Source organism: Stenella coeruleoalba (assembly GCF_951394435.1).
Source record: "Stenella coeruleoalba genome assembly, chromosome: 14".
Lineage (NCBI taxonomy): Eukaryota > Metazoa > Chordata > Mammalia > Artiodactyla > Delphinidae > Stenella > Stenella coeruleoalba.
This window is the reverse complement of record NC_137160.1, coordinates 70,220,876-70,244,336: the sequence shown is the minus strand read 5'-3', so window position 1 is coordinate 70,244,336 and position 23,461 is coordinate 70,220,876. Positions and strand designations below refer to the sequence as shown.

The following is a 23,461-nucleotide window of genomic DNA, read 5'->3' as shown; positions in this document are numbered from 1 at the left end:
ATGATGCTTCTGGGCTCCACCTGTCAAGCTGGGGTGTTGATGAAACACGCCTGCCAGGTCAGATGTAAGGATGGAATGTGAGTGACCACCTGACTGCAACTCAGCTATGTCATCCAGAAGATGCTCATTCATGAAGCAAATGATTTAGCGGGCAGTTATGGAGCTGCTGCCCACGGGCTGCCTGCAGGCCTGAGAGGGAGAAGGACGGGTTCCTCCCTGAAGAATGGCTGGTGCTGGTGTTCCTTCCAAGGGACCAGTTCCTCACACTTGTTTCTGGACAGCCTGGAGAGGGATGCTTTACCCTGAAATCAAGATGAGGAGGGGCCTGATGAGCCGTTTCCTTTCAGAATGCATCTCAAGACGAAGAGGAAGGAGTAGCGCAGGGCATGATGGAAAGGGAAGACCATATCCATAAACTGCTCCCAAAAGGAATTACCTAGCAGCCCATGGCCCATCCAGAAGCTGGTGATGGAGATGAAGCCAGGAAGTCTGCGGGGGAGAAAATCACCCAGCACTTCCCTCATATGTTATCATAGTTGATTCGAGTCGCTTTGTTTTTCCTTTTCTTAAATTATTACCATTTCCACCTTCTCCCTGTTGAGTTTCATGGCCCGTTACAAGGGTTTTCCTCTGGAACAGAGCACGATGTAAATTCCCTGAACACTTTCCTCCTGAAGCCTGAAAAGGAAGCCTGAAAAGTGATCCCTTTTCTGCCCAGACCGGCTCCTCACAGTTAAGAGGAAAATTGGAGAGTTATCTAGGGAATGCGGCAAAGTGGGCCTTGCCCCCACCAAAAAGAAATTAAGGATTTCATATATATTTTTTTCTTTTTAGACGCCTACTCAGAACCATGATCATATTTAAAGTCTCACACCAGCCCTGCGAGTAGGAAGGAGAGGAATGATCCTCAGGTGGGAAAACAGGCCCAGAGTGGGTAGGTAAGTTTGCACAAGATCACACAGCAAGCCCCAGCAGAGCCAGGTCTTGGGATCAGACCTTCTGACCAGACCTGTTCACCATACCCTCTCTAGAGGGGTCGAGGGGAATCTGTTCACTTCCCAGGCAGAAGTCCAGCCCATAGTTTACAGACTGGACACCCAGGGTGTCCCAAATCAGGAGATGGGGGTTGTGGGTCTCCACACCGATGGTGGTCACTGGGCTCTGAGTTTTTCCCCTCTTCCCCAAGTGATATATATCAAGGAGATAAAGGCAGCTCTTTCTCTCCAAATAGGTAGAAGCCCTTCATCTGGAAGGTGTTCAATTTTCCACTACCTTGTTCATTTTCCAGGTAAGTTTCATATCTCTCTTTCCTACATTTGATACCATAATTGGGGCATTTTCCTGGTGCCTTAATTTAGCGGCTCCATTTTGAAAATGTTCATTCACTGTCTCTCCAGGTCTCCTTTTCCACACTCCTCCGTCCCTCCTTCCTTCCCCACCTGGTTTCTATAATAGCATCCCTTCATTCAGTGCAAATCAAAATAGTTTTTTTTTTAAAAAAAATAAACAAAACCTTGTCCTTACAATTGATATCCTTCAGAAACAAAAATTTAATGACTTGAAATATTTCTGGATCATTTTAAAGCTCCAGCAGGACTGCTGCTCTAGTCAAAAAGATGTCTGCAAACCCCCTCCTCATCTTTCAGGGACAGAGAAATAGACGTGGAAACAAAATGATTACACAAATCCTGTGTTTTGTGTTGGGTTTCCTATCAAATATTAGCAACTCACCTCAAGGTGAAGGAAAGGGAAAATGAGATCTCAGTTGGAAACAGCAGGAATCACCAAGCAGACGATGCTCTTAGCTCCTGGCTTCAGCTCACCCCACCCCAGCCAGAGCCATGCACTGGACTCTCTGCTTAGGAACTGGATTCCAATCCCAGCTCTGCCACTTAATGGCTGTGTGACCTTGGACACTAATTTCATCTCTCGGAGCCTTGGGTTCCTCTTCCTTTACTTGTGGAGTTGTCGGGAATGTTTATTAACATAGTAGTGATAGTCTTAAACAGTGATAGAGTCAGGCACTCGTTAGTGATGCTTACTCTTCACCCACAGGGGGGATTTTTACTCCATCCCTGCCGCAGTTTTACAAGGGTCAGTGTGATGATTATATCCATCGTACCGCTGCAGACACTGAGGACCAGAGAGGTGCTGCAACTTGCCTAAGGTCACACAGCTAATATGCAGCATGTCAGAACTGATTCTGACACCTGTGTTCTTAACCATGCTTGAAAACACCAGGACACCGTGCCCTGCACAAAGTACATACTTGGAAAAATTTTGTTCCTGCTCTTCTTCCAAAAATGACCCTGTTAGGACAAGGGCTCACCTTGTCTGTCTACAGCATAATAATTCTATGTGCGCCCTCTCCAGAGACCTCTAGAATAAAGGCCCCTTTAATTAGTAGAATGGTGCTCTTTGGGGCCAAAGTAAAGAGACAGTAAAGCAACTCCCGGAGTGGACAAGCACGTGCACCCAAGCCAAGCACTTTGTCCTGACACAGAGGAGATTAACGGCCCATAAAGAGGTGTAGCAGGGCTTCCCTAGCGGCGCAGTGGTTAAGAATCCGCCTGCCAATGCAGGAGACTCGGGTTTGAGCCCTGGTCTGGGAAGATCCCACATGCTGCGGAACAACTAAGCCCGTGCGCCACAACTACTGAGCCTGTGCTCTAGAGCCCATGAGCCACAACTACTGAGCCCACGTGCCACAACTGCTGAAGCCCACGCGCCTAGAGCCTGTGCTCCACAACAAGAGAAGCCACTGTAACGAGAAGCCTGCGCACTGCAATGAAAAGGAGCCCCCGCTCGCCACAACTAGAGAAAAGCCCGTGCACAGCAGGCTTTATTTATTAATTATTTAATAAATAATTTAATAAATTAAGTTTAGAAAAGGGGAACAACTGTGAAAATGATTTATATAAAAAAAAGAGGTGTAGCAACCGTGAAGTTCAAGCTGCGGCTTCTGGAGGGCAGTCAGCCCACAGTGGTTTTGGAGTCACTGATGGCCGGGGAGTGGTCAGACCTGCTTCCCCAACACCTGGCCCACTCAGCTGCTGTCATGGAAGCCTCATCTGGCCAGGGTTGGCAGCCCTCACTATGGAGTGGGTCCAGAAACCCCAGGGCAGTCTAATCCCAGGTACCCAAGAGGGATGCCAAATGCTTCCCTGCCTGTTAATTGTAACTGCCCAGTCTCTCTTGTTTCTCAAACTTATTGGTCTTAAGACTGTTGACACTCTTAAAAATGCTGGAAGATCCCCAAAGAGCTTTTGTATATATGTGTTTCATATCAGTAAAAATCATCATATTACAAATTAACACCGACACATTTTTAAAACATTTATTCATTTACAAATCACAATAATAAACCATTACAAGTTAACATACCTAACATGTTCTACTGAAAAATAACTATATTTTTGCACAGTAGAAATCCGGAGAAGAGTGACATTGATGACGGTGATGACAACGATTTATAATACATCCCAGACGCTGACTACCATCATGGGGATCTTTACAAGAGCCCCATACGTTAATTCCAAGATTCTTTTCATTTTATCATTGAGGACACACAGATTAACTTGCCCAAGGGCAGAGCCGGGATTCAAACCCAGGCAGACGGGCTCCGGATACTGTATTCTTGGCCATGACAATGTGTATACAGTCTCCATTACAGATAACAGTCTCAGGCAGAGAACTGTGTCAGCCAAGGTGGTAAATCTCCGGCGTTGCACTTGGCAACTAAAAATACCAAGAGCATGCTAACTAGGCAAGGCTGGGTTTATCCAGTGTTATGTTTGTTAAATATTTGATCTGGGACAATTAAATGGCAGCGTCTCTCTAGAGAACCAAAGCTGATGGGCCCAGAAATAAAGTTGATGAAAACAGCCCTAATTGAAATCATACTGGAATGTGTACAGTTTACAAAACCGTCCCATATGTGTTAGTTTATTTAATCCTCTGTTTAAATGACGCTCACCCGTCTCCCCGCAAATCTGCACTCTGTGCTTCGTTCCCACAGCTGCATCCTTGAACCAGGCATTAACCTTGCTGCTCTGGACTTCTGCCGCAGCCCCTTTAATCCCCATCCTCTGTCTCCCGACGGGCTCGTGCCACTTGAATGCTACCTCCAGTGGTTTCCTTCAATAATAATAATGGCAGTGAATATTAACTGATCACTTGCCGTGTGCCAGACACCCCGCTGAAAGCTAGGCATGGATTATATCCTCTGCGTCTCTCGGTAACTCTGAGTTGTGTATTTTTAATCACCACCTTCCCCATTTCGCAGCTGAGGACAGCAAAGCTTAGACCTGGCACATGATTTACCCAAGGATACCAGCTAGGAGCCCCAGCCCTGGGGTTTGTGGCAGCGGTCGGACTCCCCAGCTGGTCCTGAGCCTCTGAGCAGCCGTACCTCCCATCAGCAACGCACCCTGATCCACCGCTGCCCTCCCTGGTCTCCTCTGGGTCCTCAGTGCCCGTGAATGCTTCATTGTGGCATCCAGGTCCTTTAAAGTTGGGTTCCTGACTCCTCTCCCGGACTCTCCCTCCTGCCTCACCTTATTGCCCTGCACTCCACCCTCCAGCCCCACCGAGCTCCCCCGTTCACCTTGTCACAGGGCCGCCACACCTTCGCACGTGCCGTTTTGTCCCCGAAAGCCATACCCTCCTCACCAAACTCCTACGCAGCCTTGACGACTGAGCCCCGCAGTCCTGTCCGTTCTGAAGTCATGGGTGACTTTTCACTCCCTTCTGAAGGCACCGTCAGGGTCCTCCATCCCCACGCAGATTTAACCTTATCACCTTGTGTTGTTTAGGGCACTGGAGGAGGGCAGAGACGGTGGATTCAGAACCGTCGGGGATCCACTGGCTTGTTGCCAAACGGGTAAGCACTTACTTTGCTGTTTCTCAGAAGAATTTGCTACTTCCCTATCAGAGCTGCAGCACCCACACTATCAGAGCAGGCGTGCAGGGTCTCCTCCCTGCCCCGGGGTTTAGGAATGCAGCCTGAAGCTCCTGAGTAGCTTACCTTGGAATGTCTTTGATGGCTCTTGGTCTCAAAAAGGAGTGTAAATTTTATGTTCTATTCAATATTATCTGCATTTGTTTTAATATAAAAATGTTTTGCATTACCTACTTTTTCTGCCAAAAAAATCTTCAAGTAAAGATGATCTAGGAAAATGAAAAACAAACAAACAAAAACAAAAAAAACATCGGGTCCATGTCCAGCCTCCACTACTTACTAAATATGTGTAACCCTGCTCAAGTGATTTTGCACCTTTCTGAGCCTCAGTGGCCCCATCTGTGAAATGGGTCTGATAACAGGGTGACATGCCCTCACAGGGGTATTATAAGGATGCAAGGGGGGACTTCCCTGGTGGTCCAGCGGTTAAGGCTCCGAGCTTTCACTGCAGGGGGTACGGGTTCAATCCCTGGTCAGGGAAGTTCTGCATGCCGTGCAGTGCAGACAAAAAAAAAAAAAAAAAAAAATTGTAAGGGGACAAACTTTCTGGAACACTAAAGAGGAGGGTAGAGAGGTTGCCCAGGGTCACCTGGCCACTGCCTTCTCCTCCCAGGTGTGGCCATGGATCTAAGGATGGGGCTGCATTTGCCTGAGAACTAGAAGAGGCCCAGGTGTCTGAGATTTTCCTAAGACGGGCATAGACTGTGAAGGTTCAATTGAAAGGAGATAAAAACCTCAAGTAAACGGGCTTGTGGGGCCACGAGAAACAGGCGTTTCTGGGATCTGTCAGGACACACGTCTAACCTCACGGAGCGTGTGTTGGAGTTGGGATGAGTGGGCAACATCTTCTCCAGTCAATCCCTGGCCATCTACCCGGGAGCCCGCAGAAGGCCAAGTCACTTCCACAGCGCCCAGGACAAAGTAAATGCATTATACATGTTGCCTGTTTTTAATCACAAGAACAGCACAGACCTGTTCTCTGTTTGCTGCTGAGGCACCTCGCCCTGATCTGGTTGTGTTGAGAGCTGGGGTCATCCCCCTTGGTATGAAAAGATCAGTTTGCTGAGCAAAGGGTCCTCTGGGCATTTGAAATGACTGATGAGAATGTGTGTGTGTGTGTGTCTCTGTGTGTGTCTCTGTGTGTATGTCTGTGTGTGTGTGTCTGTGTGTGTGTGTCTCTGTGTATGTCTCTGTGTGTGTGTCTGTCTCTGTGTGTGTGTCTGTGTGTGTGTGTGTGTGTGTGTCTCTGTGTGTGTGTGTCTCTGTGTGTGTGTCTGTGTGTGTGTGTGTGTGTGTCTCTGTGTGTGTGTGTGTGTGTGTGTGTGTGTACACGCCATCTAGTAACCGCTCCCCGGCTGCTCAGTCACCATGCACGGTGCTCACCCCACTCTGCCCTGACCAGCCTCCACTCAGCCAGTTTCCTCTTCAGCCTCCTTACAGCTGCATGTACTCCAGCCTCTCTGTTTCCCCTCTCTGTTCCATCTCTTGCCAACCATCTCAAGAAAATCTCACGTCCTTTCCAAACCGACTGCCACATTGCTAGCTGACAGTTTCCTCCCCATCCTTTTCTGAGCCCCCTCCCACCACCAGCCCGGTGCTGGGGACTTTCCGAAGCTCTCAGCCCTCTATCATTGAAGGGAGATGCTACAGCCCCCTGTAGGGAGGAGAGAGCTGCCACCTGTCAGCATTGCCACCTCCACCAGCCAGGATTCTCTCAGCAGGAGTGAGATCAAAACTTCACTCTGTCCCCTGCCGGGAGCTGAAGGCTGTGCCCTGGTGCACCGTCTCTCTCACCTGAGTTTCTGGACCTTGTACACGCAAGGTTCTCTACCTAGAATTCTCATTTCCCCACCTCGTCTTCATTTATCTAACTCCTCCACTAACTTCAAAACTCTTCCTAGACATCACCACCTCCTGGAAGCCTTCTTTGATCCCCAGACTGAGTCAGAGGCCTCCTCTGGATGCCCACAGCTACCTCAGTTCCCCCCATTAGAGCGTTCAGGATACTGAATCATCATTGCCTGACTGTGAGGTCGTGAAGCCAGGCTTGTTCACCACACTATTTCCATGACCTGGCGCGTAGGACACCCTCAGCTGATTGCCGACGTTGTTTAAATGAATGATAAAAATGCGATCTGCCCCCAGGGAAACAAACACACGACTGTGTGTTTCTGGATGATTTTCCAGGAAGTTTCCCCAATATAGCCTCTGTTCCAGAGACAGCTAGAGTTTTCTGGCTCATGATGTATAAGTTCCCACAACAGTGGTGGAGGATGTGGCTGAGAATCCAGAGATGCTCTTCTCTGTCCAGCCTGGTGCCAAGGCTGCACTCCTAACCTCAGCCCCTGCAGGGTTAGCCGGAGCGCACATGGCTCAGAGCTGTCCACTGACTCCACGGGTGAAACCTCAGTGGGTTTAGGCAGGGACGGGTGAGGGGTCCAGTGGGGACCCAGAGTATTCTCTCTGCTAGGGCCACCGGGAGGCTGTCATATTATCGTTTGTCTCTTATAACTCCTTTGGGGAACCTGCCGTCATAGAGCATGGGGGTTTTGGTTCTAGGAGGGTATTAGTCTCTTGTACAACTGTACGATGGTTTCTGTCCATTGCTATCTGAACGTTGCCTTTTCTAGGGACCTTTAATGATATATTTTTACCTAAGAGCCATGAAAGAGCTTGGCAAGTTGTATTTTCCAAGGATGGAGATAGATACATTCCCATAAACTCTTCCTATAATGGGACTGACACTCCTTCTGCTTAGAAGGGGGTCTGTGTCTCCTCCCTGGAATCTCTTCAGGGACTAGTGACTGTTTCAATCAATAGGATGTAATGGAAATAAAGCTATGGGATATCTAAGACAAGATCGTAAGAAAGGATACAGTTCTTTCCTGGAGTTCCCACTCCCCCTCCCCCCCATCTTCACTTCAGACCGCAGCCATCTTGCTAGGAGGGAGCCCAAACCAGCCCATGCTGAGAGACCACCTAGTGGGGCCATGCTGGGAAGAACTGAGCCTACATCCAATAGTCAGCTTCAACCGCTTGTCACAGGAATAAATGAGACCCGAGATGGTTCCAGCCACAGGCTTCAAGTCTTCCAGCTGAGACCCCAGGCATCATAGAACAGAGATGAACCATCCCTGCTGTGCCCTGGTCTGAATTCCCAGCCCCCAGAACCCATGAGCATATAAATGGTGGTTTTGCTGGGTTCTGAGGTAATTTTTTATGCAGCCGTAGTAACTGGAATGAGACTGGAACACAAAAATATAGGGCAACTCCAAGAAATTGTAGATGCAGAGAACTGGGTCACGGAGGCCACCAACCTCCCATTTCTGTATGAGCAAGGGCTTTAAAATCAGAACCCACCAGCTAAAGGGGAATACCACAAGGGACCACCTCAAAGGAGTAAGATGATTAATAACCCCATCTTATAGATGAGGAAACTGAGGCTCGGAGAGAGTGGCCATGAAATGATCAAGCAGAGACCCACCCACATCCAGGCACATGATATATATAATGTAAGCATCTCTCCTGGTGAGAATTGTAGTAACAGTGAGGATTTACTGAGTGCCCATCACACTTCACCCAAGTTGCTATATGTAATCTTCACCATACTTCTTCAATGTAGTCATTATTGTTCCCTTTCCACAGATGGTAAAATTAAGGCTCAAGGATGGGGAAGTGACTTGTCCCTGGTCAGATAGCCAGAGGGTGACGGCCCTGAGTTCTGAACCCAAATCTGCTCCACCCAGCCCAGGTGGCTTCTCACAATTTGTGCTGCTTGTTCCCTTACTGACACTGCTGGCTTCCCCCCATTCCAAGAGCACAGATGCTGTCTTCAGTGTTAATGCCGTGGAGACACTAAGTTAGTGGAGGGTGTGGCTGCTGCCTTCCAAGTCAGAGGCTCATGGTTCAGATCTTTCATCTGCTACTTACAGCCTGTGTAACCTTGGGGTAAGATGTCACTTAACCTCTCTGAGCCTCACCTCTTTTGTGAGTAAAATGGAATTAAAATGCCTTCTTGCTGTAACTATCAAAGGAAACACGATATATAAGGGACCAAGAATGGCTCCCAGTAAGCATTAAGGATCTGATCCAAGTTGGTTTTCCTCTCTTAATCCCCATTCAAAGCACCCCCTTCCAAAAGGGTTTCGATAATCATACTGACAGCTTACAGCAATTGAGAGCTTTGTCGTGTAGTTTGGCATGGTTTAACATGCTTGGCATAAATTGCATTTAATCCTCACAGCAACACCATGAGGTCTGGATACTATCGTTATCTTTACAGATGAGAAAACAGAGGCACAGAGATGTAAAGTTGTTGTATTAGTGTCCTAGAGCTGCCATAACCAAGTACCACGGACTGGGTGGTACTAGTTGAACAGCATAACAGAAATCTCGTCTCATGGTTCTGGAGGCTAGAAGTCCAAGAGAAGGTGTCAGCAGGCTTGGTTCCTTCCGGGGGCTGTGAGGGAGAATTTGGTCCCTGCCTGTCCTCTAGCTTTGGGTGGGCTGCTGGCAGTCTCTGGCCTTCCTTTGCTGCAGAAGCATCACTGCGATCTCCGCCTTCATCTTCACACAACTTCTCCCTGTGGGTGTCTGTGTCCAAACTTGCCCTTTTGATAAGGACACCAGTCACGGTGAATTAGGAGCCCACCCTACCCCAGCGTGACCTCATCTTAATTATATCTGCAGTGACCCTGTTGCCAAATAAAGTCATGTTCTGAGGCACTGAGGGTTAGGAATTCAGCATATACATCGGCAGGGGTGGGGAGCACAATTCAGCACATAACCGTTGACTTATCTAAGTTCACACGGTTAGTAAACAGTGGAGATCAACTTCAAGTCCAGTTGGGCTGCCTCCAGCACCTGGTGCTCGTGACCACACCACTGATAATGATCCGAATGCCCCATAGGTGGATGAGGCAGAGGGTTTCCTGGGAAGAAGACATCGCTTGCAATCCCAGTTGTGCTCCCTTAGAAGCTCTCTGGCTTCCCAAGACCAGCCCCCATTCTGGTGGTGACTCAGAGGCAGCCTGGGAACACCGGGGGTGGCTTCACCAACAATTCTACCAGAGCACAAGAACGGTTCGTTTGCTAAAGCAATTAAAAACATAATCTGTGCTATTAAATGCCTCCTCTCTTTCTCTGCTGTATGCATCCCCCAGCATGCTGAGTTATATGCCTTCCCTAATCATAGCTGGCATGTCATCTCCCTCTTCAGCTGCCATCCTTAGAGATGATGGGGATCCAAGACAGTTTGTTTTAATGTCAGGATCTATGTCTCTGATAATTATATACACACACCCCATTTTCGGGGCGTTCACTGCTTGAATAAGAGGCTAGGTTGACAGCTCTGACACTCCAGCCCTCGCGTCAGCTGCAGATAGGGTGCATGCCAAGGGCACAGGTACCAGTCTCATCACTGTGGGAGTTCACTCGGAGCTGGCTTTCAGTAGCGTCAGATGACAGTCGCTACAGAGTCTGAACCAGAGATGTCAGTCCTTGACAGCCCAGACCATGCAAGGAAAAATCACCCAACCCACCACAGTGCCTTTTCCACAACACATACCATTTGGATATGTGAGAATGAAAAATGAGATGTACGCATAGAGAGGATACTCTGGTCCTCTTTTAATTGGAAGCATTTATTGTTGAGGCTATCATGGGGGTGTGAATGGAAAATATCACTAATTAAGTGCCTACTATGTGTCGGGCACTGCTAGACCATTAACGTTGTCTAAATTTTCACAGTGACCCTAAGAAGGCATATTTTATTGCCATTTCTGGATGATTAAACTAAAGCACACAGAAGAGAAGGATCTAAGCAAGTTAGCTCAGCTGAATTGGATTTCAAAGCTATGATTTGACCTCTGTATGCCACTTTACACTTTTGATAATACCTTTTCATATACCTCCTTTTCCATGATCCTCTGAAGCAATTCTTGGCTTCATTCATACCTCGCTGGACCTTTCTTCATATTTCTCTTTCCGTCAAGGTTCTTCTCTGTTGTTCTATCGTTGAATAACAATGCTCTCTAGGGATTTTCTGTGCTCATTATCCCCACTACCCAAAACCCTCCCTAGAAGATCCCACCGAAACCAAATGGCTTCAACCTTTAGCCACAAGAAATAATGACGTTATTTCTTGAATGAATACATTTTAAAAATTAATCAACAAACAAATGAATAAATGAATGGAGGGGTGGATGGATGGATGGATGGAGAAATGGGAAGATAGATGGGTGAGTTGGAATTGCTAGGCAATATTCTTAAGAAACTAATGACCTGGTATAGGAGCAGAAATGTACAGAACTAATGATACCCAGCTTAATATTATACTGAGTTCTGAGGTATAAGGATTTCATGCTGTAACAAACATGGAAAGTACACATCAGGTGAGCAGAGGAGAAAGGGAATTAGAATAGGCTTCCTGAATAAAGTGGAACCCAGGATGGATCCGGAAGATGGAAAGAAATTGACAGATGCACATGGAAGGAAAGAGTATTCCGGGAAGAGAAACCATTGAGATCCCTATACATCTATTCTCTCTATTTTACAGTGGAGGAAACTGGGACTCGGGCAAGATGAAGTGAGAGTCAGAATTCACTTTCCCAAAGCGACACAAAAAGTAACCAAAGTGATATGGGATTTAGACTCAAGTTTGGCAGTCCTGACAGCAGATGATTATGATTTGCAGATGACTGGAGAATGAGGAAATAGCTAAGTATAAATCCCTCCTCAAGTTTGGATAAGAGGGTACTCATCTCTTACTGAGGGTCATGGTTTTTGGTTGAGTGTCCAGCCTCAAATGAGAGGCAAGCTGAGACTGGAACATCCAGGGGGAGGTGGGAGCAGGGCCTGAGGCAGAAGCTCGTGAGAGGGGGCATCCCATTAGCCCTGACACACTGTCCGACAGGGACAGGCAAATCTGGTCCCTGCTGGGCAAGTCCATTAGGTAAGTCAGATTCGGGATCAGGGGCTCGTGTGGAATAGAGAGATGGCCCTAACTGCTCTTGATCACCTACTATGTTCCAGTTCTACATAAAACTCCCACTTATTGACCCTTCATTACGTACCTGGTGCTTTATTAAGCGCTTTATGAGGAAGCATCTATTATAAACATCTCCACTGTACAGATGAGGAAACTGAGGGTCAAGGGAAATTACTGGCCCAAAGTCACATAGCTTATTAGTGGTGAGGTGTACAACTGGAATAGGTATGTCTGATTCCAGGGCCTAAAGACTTTGCCTACATCAGAATAGTTAATCTCCTTAACCGCCCAATGGCATTCATCTCACCACCCCACCCCCACCTTTATAGAGGAGGAAACTGAGGTTCAGAGAGATACAGCAAGCTACAAACCGTTACACAGCAGTGGGAAGACAAATTTGAACTCAGGTCTCAACTTCAAACTTTCCCCTTTACATTAATGCAGCTTCTGTTTATATGCAATAAACCCAGTGGGTTGGAAGGAAGCGGTGAAGGTATGGGACCAGGGTGACTCTTTCTATCCTGGATGGAAGCAGGTGATGTATCTAGATCAGTGGTTCTCAACCAGGGAGACTTTTGCTCCCCTAGGGGACATTTGGCAATATCTGGAAACAATTTTCATTGTCACAACTGGGATGGGGGAGGAAAGGCTACTAGCATCTGTGGGTAGAGGCCAAGGATGCTGCTGAACAGCCTACAATGCACAGGATGGTCCATCACAACAAAGAATCATCCAGCCCAAATGTCAGTAGTGCCAAGGTTGAGAAAACCCAGTCTAGACCCTTGGTGAGTGATGTGGGGTTTAGGATTTAGCCATGTTCTTGGGGTTCCAACCATAGTGAGAAGGAGGTATGCGTTGGAGATAAAGGCAAAGGCAAGGCTTTGGGCCAGAAAGAGGAGAGAGATGCTCGACGTCTCACCAGCTGTGTGACCTTGGGCACGTGACCTCACCTCTCTGCATCTCAGTTTCCTTGCCTATGAAATGGAGAAGATAACACCTACTTCTGGGATGGTGGTGAGGTGGAAGTGAGTTCACAGTGGTTCTCAAACTTGAGCATGCTTCAACATCCCTGGAAGGCTGGTGACAGCACAGATTGCTAGGCCCCAGAGTTTCTGATTCAGTAGATCTGGTGTTGGGACTCAAGAATTTGCATCTCTGATACATTCCCAGGTGATGGTGCTGTTGGACCAGGGACTGCTTTCTGAACCCCAATAAGTTACTTCCTGTGAAGAAGTTAACAGGGCTTCCCTGGTGGCGCAGTGGTTGGGAATCCGCCTGCCAATGCAGGGGACACGGATTCGAGCCCTGGTCTGGGAAGATCCCACGTGCCACGGAGCAACTGAGCCCGTGCACCACAACTACTGAGCCTGCGCTCTAGGGCCCGCAAGCCACAACTACTGAGCCCGCGAGCCACAACTACCGAGCCTGCATGCCACAACTACTGAAGCCCGCACACCTAGAGCCCGTGCTCCACAACAAGAGAAGCCACCGCAATGTGAAGCCCGTGCACCATAACGAAGAGTAGCCCCCGCTCGCCACAACTAGAGAAAGCCTGCGCGCAGCAACAAAGACCCAGTGCAGCCAAAAAAAAACGTTAACGCATCGCCCAGCATATAATAAGTACTCAATAAATTACTGGCTGTCATTGCCAGCTTCATCATCACTATCATCATCATCATCACCATTGCATGATCCTGCAGGCTCAGAACTTTCTGGAAAGGGATCTGGATCTTGCTAGCAGCAAAGGTGACAGGAATCAGGACAGGCATGGTGGGAGTGTGTGACTTTATGTCCCCTGCTATGTTCCCTGTAGGGAAGGGAAGAGGAAAGAGGGTATTAAAAATCCTGTTCATGGGGCTTCCCTGGTGGCGCAGTGGTTGAGAGTCCGCCTGCCGATGCAGGGGACACGGGTTCGTGCCCCGGTCCGGGAAGATCCTACTTGCCGCGGAGCGGCTGGGCCCGTGAGCCATGGCCACTGAGCCTGTGCGTCCGGAGCCTGTGCTCCGCAACGGGAGAGGCCACAACAGTGAGAGGCCCACATACCGCAAAAAAAAAAAAAAAAAAAAATCCTGTTCAGAGTGACACCTCCTGAGCCAATGAGGGTGAGCATAGGGGGCTGGGAATGCAGAGGGTGTGAGTCAGAGGATCCAGCTGTAGTAAAGCAGGGTCATAGCAGTCTACAGCACTGGGCTCCCTACAGGGCTCTGACATCTGGCAGAGCTGAATTTGAATTCTGGTCTTGCTTCTCCCTGGCTTTGTGACCCTGGATAAGCCACTTATCCTCTCTGTTCCTCAGTTTCCTTGGCAAAATGGGAATGATACTAATGGTTTCTACCTTCCAGAGTTACTTTTGCAAATTAAATAAGATATTTATGGAACGTGTTTAGCATGTAGCACTCAAGATCTGAACTCTGTTGTTCGTCTCCCACCCTCCCGGTGCCCTGAGAATAGAAAACATTAAGATCCTTGACTTCCTGGCCAGAATCCGAGACTCATTCTGGAAGCCGGAGCTCTGTGTCTGCGGATCATTTTTAATTTCTTTGCATTTTCCTCAGGGCACCTGCCTCTTTGGATGAAGATTTGAATTGTTACCTCCTAGAGCCCATAATATACCTCACCTCTCTACAGACAAAGGTAAATATAATTAAAAAGTGATTATAATCTGGGACTACTTTCATAAGCTTTGCTAGACCTAATTATACAGTGAGCGCAAGTCTCTGGGCGTCAGATCCTTCCTAGGTGGAGCTTACTGGCACTGTCAGCTGTGTGCTGGTTGAGCAGGGGTGAGATTTGTGCTGTTGGCATCAGGGTCTGAGCTGCAGGAGGGGCACTGACCCAGGGCGAGCCATGTCTGGGCTTCAGTGATGCTCTTGGTCCTGTGTTTGTTCATCCAAGGAGCATTCATGAAGCATCATCCATGGGTCAGATCCTGCTCTCAAGTCTTATTAAGGGAGAGGGGCTTGTCAGTAAAAGCAGAGTGATAAATTAGTAAAAGGGCATTGATTTACTAAAGAGGATATAGAGATGGCAAATAAGCACATGAAAAGATGCTCCACACCATTAGCCATTAGAGAAAAGCAAATTAAAACCACAGTGAGATATCACTACACACCTATCAGAATGGCTGAAATTAAAAAAAAATAGTGACAACACCCAGTGCTGGCAAAGATGTGGAGAAATTGGATCACTCGTACATTGCTGGTGGGCGTGTAAAATGGGACAGACACTCTGGAAAGCAATCTTGCAGCTCCTTACAAAATATGCACATATCATAAGACCTGGCGATCACACTGGGCATTTGTCCCAGAGAAATGAAAATTTATGTCCACACAAAAACCTGCACATGAATGTTTATAGCAGTTTTATTCATAATAGCCAAAAACTAGAAACAACAAGATGTCCTTCAGTGAGTGAACGGTTAAACTAACTGTGGTACGTCCACACATGAAACACCACTCAGTAACAAAAAGGAAAGAACTGTTGATACCTGGAACAACCTGGATGAATCTATAGGGAACTATGCCTGGGGGTGGGGGGTAGCCAACTGCAAATGTTACTGTATAATTTCATTTATATAACGTTCTTGAACTCCAAAATTATAGAAATGGAGAACAGATGAGTGGTTACCAGGGGCTAAGGAGGAGGTGGGTGTGGGAGGGAAGTGGGTGTGACCGTAACTGGGTGACAGGAGGGACCCTTGTGGTGGTGCATCAATTCTGTATCTTGATTGCATCGATGTTAACACCAGGCTGTGACACTGTACTCTAGTTTTGCAAGACGTTACCACTGGGGGAAACTGGGTGAAGGGTGAGTGGGATCTCTGTATTATTTCTTACCACTGCACGTGAATCTACAGCTCTCTCAAAATTAAAATTTTAATTTTTTTCAAAGAGCATTGTCTCCCTAACTAAAACCATCCAAAGTGTCCTACTGACTTTGTGATAAAATCCAAACTCTCATCTTGACCTACAGACCCCACTGACCTCCCAAATCATCCCACAATGCCACATTCTCCAGCAGACTCTAGCCACCCCAGGAAGCTTTCATTTTTGTCTCTCATATGATTTCAAACCTCCCTCTATGGTGTTTCCTCTCTGTGGAATATTTTTTCCCCACTTCTTTGCTCTTCAGCTCCTTCACATCATTTGGATTTCAGCTTAAATGTCACCTCCTCATGAAAGCCTTCCTTGATTTCCTCCAAAGCAGACTCCTCCACAAGTTTTCTTTCCCTGTTCCTTTTGCTTTGCTTTTTTTCATAGCACTTCGAGTAATTTATAATTATTAGTGTGTTTCCTGGTTTACTTACTTTATTTAGTCTTTTCTGTTAGACTCTAACCTCCTTGAGGGCAGGGACCACATCAGCCATGCTTATTAGTGCCTCCCCAGAGTCAACTGAGTAGCCGGTACATAGAGGAGACTCCATAAGTATTTGCAAGCAGAGGAGAGAACAGCAGGGAAGGAAGGAGGGAGGAAGGATGGAAAGAAATGAGAGAAGAAGAGAGGGAGAAAAAAGGGGGATTGGAAGGAGGGCAGGGTGGGTTTGGGAGATGGCAGGGAGACGGCATCAGTGGGACTTTGGCAGTGGGTGAAGGCAGGGAGGAAAAGTCTGTGATGACATCTGGTTTTGGCTTAAGCATCCTGGCAGATGCAGGGACCATTCATCCTTCCAGAGGAAGGCAAGTGTTTATGACGGGAGAAAGGGGAGAAGTTTGAGTTCATTTCCAATGTGTTGATTTCCTTCATGCCCCCGTCTCCTCATATCCTTCTTTACTTATTTATTTATTTTTTTAGTATTTGTTTAGCTACGCTCGGTCTTAGTGGCGGCGTGCAGGATCTTTGTTGCTGTGTGCAGGTTATTCGTCGCAGCATGAGAACTCTTAGTTGTGGCATGTGGGATCTAGTTCCCTGACCAGGGATTGAACCTAGGCCACCTGCATTGGGAACGCAGAGCCTTAGCCACTGGACCACCAGGGAAGTCCCTCCGCATATCCTTCTGCAACTGGTTATCTTGTGTATACAGAGGAGCCGTCTTATCAAACCCATGTAGGGCCAGTAATTCAGTGAATCAAAAGGAACATGGTTAAAACTGAGAATGAAAACGATAAATTCCTTAACACTTGTTTTTTTTTTTTAATTCAAAGACATGGGCATAGATTCACTAACCTTATGACAGAAGGGAAGGCTTTTTTCCTGAGTATGTTTTTGCTATTAGGGCTTCCTATAATTTCTCTTGCAAAGCCACCACTGGGTGCTATGCATTGACTCTGAACTTTCAGTCACCTCCCACACCTAACTTGATAGCGGGATTTTTTTTTTTTTTTTTTTTTTTTTTTGCAGTACGCAGGCCTCTCACTGTTGTGGCCTCTCCCGTTGCGGAGCACAGGCTCCGTACGCGCAGGCTCAGCGGCCATGGCTCATGGGCCCAGCCGCTCTGCGGCCTGTGGGATCTTCCCGGACCGGGGCACGAGCCTGTGTCCCCTGCATCGGCAGGCGGACTCTCAACCACTGCGCCATCAGGGAAGCCCGATAGCAGGATTTTTTTTTTCCCCAGGAACTCTCCTTTTCACTGAGTTTTTGTAGAGCATTGAGTTTCCTATTCATAGCAACATTTTCTTTTCTTTTCACAGTACATTTAGTGTAATTGGTTTACTTAATTAAATTGTATAATTATAAAAACAGGTACAACTGGCATAAACAGGTTTGGGAATAGACACAACTGACTTGGAGGAAGCGTACAACTTGGCAAGGGGGTTGCCAAGTGTCCCATCGAATGAGAATCGTGTCTGTAGCCATCACAGGGTGGTGGGCATCCCTTGTCATGTTTAGTGGAGAGAATGAGTATCTGTAAACATGGCAAGTTGGTTAAGAGGAAGTTGGCTAAGATTCCATTAGGTATTTACTTAAACGCATAGTTAATATAAACCTGGCACCTGGTTTCTGCCCAAAGCTGGAGCTAGAGCAGATCTTTCCAGAACCTTCAGGCTGTGAGGTCCGCATATCGACAACTTTTTACAAAAGCAGCCAGGATCCCCTTTGCCACTATCCCTGATGTTTGTATATATAAAATAGAAGTCTGATTTCCGGTATCCCCAAAACTCAAAGGAGAGTCACGCTCCTCCCTCTTGAGAAGCCCGAGGCAGCCCATTAAAGGGCAATGACTCAGACACTGAGATCAGGCAGATGGGATTTGAATCCCGACTCAACTGTTTATTGGCTGTGTCTTCCTGATCAAGTGACTTAAACTTCCAGAGCCTCAGTTTCCTCATGTGTAAAACAGGAGTTAACATGAATGTATGTGGAATGCCACATTTAAGTGCAGCGCATAGTAGGTGCCTCATAAATAGTAGTTGCTATTATGATTATCATTGAAATCTGGGAGGGGGCTTCCCTGGTTGTGCAGTGGTTACGAATCCACCTGCCAATGCAGGGGACGCAGGTTCGAGCCCTGGTCCAGGAAGATCCCACATGCCGCGGAGCAAATGAGCCCGTGTGCCACAACTGCTGAGCCTGCGTTCTAGAGCCCGTGAGCCACAACTACTGAGCCCATGTGCCACAACTACTGAAGCCCACGTGCCTAGAGCCCGTGCTCCACAACAACGGAAGCCACGGCAATGAGAAACCCGCACACTGCAACAAAGAGTAGCCCCTGCTCACCACAACTAGAGAAAGCCCACACGCAGCAGGAAGGACCCAATGCAGCCAAAACTAATAAATGAATGAATGAATAAATGAATGAATGAATGAAATCTGGAGGAGGTAGGCAGCCCACCCAACAGCCTCTGGTCATGCAACAAATAAATGTTGCTTTTATGTCCTAGAGAGGGAAAAAGCAATTTCCATTTCCTCTCCCACTTGAGTTGATTGCCGTTTCCTTCTGATTAATATTTATGAGACTGGCTTTGTGCCTTTGCAGGGAAAGGGCCCTGTTTGTTGAGCAGAGGTCCATAAATCTGTGTGGTAATTCTCCTCCCCCCTGCTCCACTGCCCCTAGAAGCAAAGATAGCTGAAACAAGGCGCCCATGAGTTTAATGGGCAGGAGACACTGCCCATAGAGAAAGCTGGTATGAAAAACCTCTGCAGGAGATGTGCTGGGGGAAACCAGGGCCTCAGACTCCTGGGATATCAGGGTTAGAGGATCCTCAGAGGTTGTCAGGTCTGATTTGCCAGCCCAGCATTGATTCTACCTGCTCTGGTCACACCACTCTGATTTTCACTGGGAAGCCATCATTCCCCACCTGCAGGGGGAGTCCAAGATCTAGGTCTGGTCAATCAGCATAGTCCAGCCTCCTTCTCCACAGTGATTGGCTTATAATGGGCCCATGACTCAAGCTGGCCCAATCAGAATGAATCTTGGGCCTCTCTTACAAAAGAGGTGCTGCTAAGCTGGGAGAATGTCAGTTTGGGAGTGCCAGAGGTGATTTCCTGGAGGGTGCCTTCCCAAGAAGATAACCAAAACAGAACCTTGGGAAGACAGAAACAGCCACTTCTTGATGATGTTGTTTGCATCCTGGATGCAGCTGTGCCTGAAGTCCTCCTCCCGAAACTTCACAGTTATGTGAACCAATAAGTGATTATTATTGCATTAAGTCAATTGGATTTGGCTTCTGTCACTTACAATCAAGAGAATCCTGTGACTTTTTACCCCTTTGTTTGATAGATAAGAATATTGAAGCCCAGAGAAATGATGTGACCTGCCCAAGGTCACAGAGCAAACTTGTGGGCAAGTCCAGTATGGGTTGATTTTTGTATTTTAAAAACACACTTTAGGCAAACTTTTTTTTAAAAAAATGCTAATAGCCAATGTTGGCATGGTATGAGAAAACTGCACACCCATGCAATAATTAGAAAGCATGAATATTGGTAAATCTGGGGGGCATTTCGGAAGCAGGATAGTTAGAAATCATGTTGATATTTAATCTGCAAATAGATCATATTATACAGGAATCATGGCTGCATGAATCCTGCCTAAAATATATCTGTCTTTTCACCCAGCAATTCCCCTTGAAGAATTTGTCCTACAAATATTTCTAAAGAACCTACAAAGATTTAGCCACAAAGGTGTTCATCACTGTACTGTTTACAATAGTATAATTTGGAGTGAGGAGAAACCTTAATGGGAAAATGGTTAAAGAAGTAGGGTATATCCATAAAATAGACTACCATGAAAGATTAAAAATCACGTTTATGAAGAATATTTTATTACACAGGAAAATAATCTATTAAGTGAAAAAGGCAGGTTACAATCTGATTTATACCATGTGATACCATATGACCCAACTTAAGGGAGGAAGCACCAGTATTTACATACGTATGCATGTGTGAACGTGGCACAGAATACACAGAGCAGAAAAATAAGCCAAAGTGTTAGCAGTGTTTATCTCTGGGTGATATTTATTTGCTTCTTTGTGCTTTTCTGTGGTTTCCAAATATACTACAATGAACATTTGTTACTTATATAATCAGAGAAGATGGAAGTGTAATATAAAAAAAATTAAATGATGCAGGTTGGTAAGAAATAACTGGGCCAGCCAGCGATGGGGACGTGGTACAGCCTCTGTCAGCTACTTTGTGGGCTCCCCAGAGGCTCCAAAATAATTGCCTCAACAATAGAACCGAATCCATAACCTGAATTATTATAGTAGCAAACCTGTATTAAACCTGCACTCAGTCAGGTTTAATACAATCTTAATTCTCACATCGACTTCTAAGAAAAGGCATTATCAGTCCCATTTTACAGGTGAAATAGCTGAGGCTCAGAGAGGGTGAGCGTGTTGCTTGAGGTCACACAGCTGAGCGAGGGCCAAGGTTGGAATTCAGACCCCATTTATCTGAATCAAACTTTAGCTTGTGAGGACTACCGTTCTCTTCTGTCCTGGAGGAGGCCTGGAGCGGTGGCCCATTTTACAGGGAAGGTAACTGAGGTTCCGTGGGGTGAAGCTGTTTGCCCAAGATCACGCAGCTGGGAGATGGCCCATAGGTCCTCAAAGTCTGTCTGGGTGCTATCTGCTGCGCTGACTGCCTCTGGACCAGCCCAACTCAGGCTGCGGTGGGAGGCACAGCCTCTCACTGGTCTGGGCTTGGGAGAACTGCCATGTTAATTGCCAGAATCAATTGGTGCTGGTCCCACACAACTCCGAGCCTGCTGAGACCTGTTTCTATGGCCTGCAAACCTCAAATTGACCACAAGTAATGGAAGTCATTTCTAAAGAGGTGTTTATTGTTACCAGACTCGGCTGTGTTCTGAGCTAGCATCTATTCCTCAAACAAGTGAAATTAAAAGAGCCTTTGAGAAGGAAAGTGGAGGAGGAAATTCACCGATTCCACCTGACCATTCTAGAAATGGTGCTCCTGGCCCACCTTTGGCAAGGAAGCTGCCCAGAGGCCTCTTTAAATTTAAGATCTGAGAGTGGAGCTGGGTTTATGCTGACTCATCCCCACTCTCTGGCCCAAAGCTGTCCTCCTTTGGGGCTCATGTATCCGTCATTCCTCCAACACGTACGGAGCAGGTGCTGTATACCTGGCATGGCGCTAGGCGCTGAGGTTACAGAGATGAAGGAAACACAGTTGCCCGCGTGGTGAGCTCACGGGCTGGAGGGGGAGGCGGAGAGGGAGACAGAGCAATCATTCACTCAGGGGATTCGCTCATCCATCTATTCTCTCAGGAAATATTTAGTGAGTAGCTACTCAGTGTCTCCAAACCATCCTGGGACTGAAGATGTGGTAGGACGGGTTCTTGGGGAAGGAGAGCCTGAGAAAGGGTTCACAGGCAGTAAAGAGAAGCCCTCGAGAGGATCACCTGTAGAAGGGTGGAGAAGAATGCAGGATGGGGCAGAGAGAGGAGAAGCCACATACAGACCAACACCAGCCTTGACCAACCCCATGAGGGCCCTGGAGCTGGGATAGCCTCCCAGCATTGGTCCAGATTGGACCATACCAATCACTCACTGGGTGTGACCACCCCGAGAAGCCTGTGACCTTGGACGAGGCAGCTTTCTGCAACTAAGTCTTCCCTGAATGGGACTGAGAGCAGAGCGCTGCCTGCCAGCAGCACTGGGAGAGGTACCTGGGTGGTGCATCCCCAAGTCCATGATAGGAGAAAGAGTATGAACAAGACAAACACAATCTCAGCCCTGCCAGAGCTTTCCTTCTGTCTGAGAAAACCTATTCCATGGAATACCTAAAATTGAGCAACCGAGACTGATCTATTCATTATTTTTTTATTTTTATTTATTTATTTTGCGGTACGTGGGCCTCTCACTGTTGTGGCCTCTCCCGTTGCGGAGCACAGGCTCTGGGCACGCAGGCTCAGCAGCCATGGCTCACGGGCTCAGCCGCTCCGCGTCATGTGGGATATTCCCGGACCGGGGCCCGAACCCGCGTCCCCTGCATCGGCAGGCGGACTCTCAACCACTGCGCCACCAGGGAAGCCCATGATCTATTCATTATTGATTAAACAACTACTGTGTTCCAGAGACTGCTAAGGATACCAGCCATGACAAGAGAGATGCAATCCCTGCCTTCACAGAGGCATTAGATAGACAGTTCCGTAATGAATTGTTTTAGTATAGTTATGACAAGAGCTACAACGGAGAAGCAAAGCATGGGTTATCGTAGAAGTACATTTATCTCGAACGGTGTACAAGGTACAAAGGCGTTATCTGTGATTCATTCTAGGTGATTCATTCTAGGGTAGTGCATTCAAGGAAGGCTTCCCAGAGGAGGTGACATTTGAGCCAAGTCTTGAAGGAAGAGTAGGAGTTCACAGTAGGTGGAAGCAGAGGGACGCACATTCAGAGAGAAGGAGACAGCTTGTGCAGAGCTACAGAAGTGCAAGATTGTGACCCCCAGATGGAGGAAAAGAGTTTTTCACAGTCAGGGAAATGCTAAGGTGACCTCAGTCAGGCGTTTCTCCACGACATGACAGTGACCATGAGTCCATCTGATGCAGACTCTTTCGTAGATGCCCTCGGCAGCTCCCAGGAAGGTGGGGGGCCCTTAGCCCGGTTGCTGCCTCAGCCATTACCTCCCTTCACAAAGTCCACGGAGTGTCGATGGCAACATTGCTTTCCTTTCAGAGCAAAAATGCCTACACAGCCTGCTTCTCTTGGACCAATGACATCTGGACTCTGGCTGTCAACTGTTTCTATAGACATCCCTTCAAGGCTGTCCCTTGGCAATAACAATATTAATAATAGCTAATGTTTTTGGAGGGCAGTCTATGTGCCAGGCATATGGTTAAGTGGTTCCTCATATCATTTCAAATAATCCTCACAAGCCCTATGGAGGGGGTACCGTTATCTCCATGTGGCAGATGAGAAAGAAATCTTCACAGAGGTGGAGTCATTTACACAAGGTCACATAGTCAGCAAGGTGCCTCACCAGACTCGAGCCCTGTCTACCACCAAGCCCAAGGCCAAGTTCATCATCACCATGAAACATACCTCCCTGCACTGCTTTCACCTCCTCCATCACCTTGAACCCTGCGTCCATGCTTGAAGACCTGGCTTCTTAAA

General features: G+C 47.3%; 1 long non-coding RNA gene across 1 annotated transcript in view; it reads left to right on the top strand.

Moving 5' to 3' along the window:
• Window positions 1-1,392, top strand: part of LOC307197520 — a 52,110-nt gene extending 50,718 nt beyond the window's left edge. Inside the window, exons 2-3 of the long non-coding RNA XR_013831436.1 lie at window positions 835-938; window positions 1,232-1,392. This is a non-coding gene — a long non-coding RNA (uncharacterized lncRNA). The remainder of the gene's footprint in view (window positions 1-834; window positions 939-1,231) is intronic.
• Window positions 1,393-23,461: the final 22,069 nt, after the last annotated feature.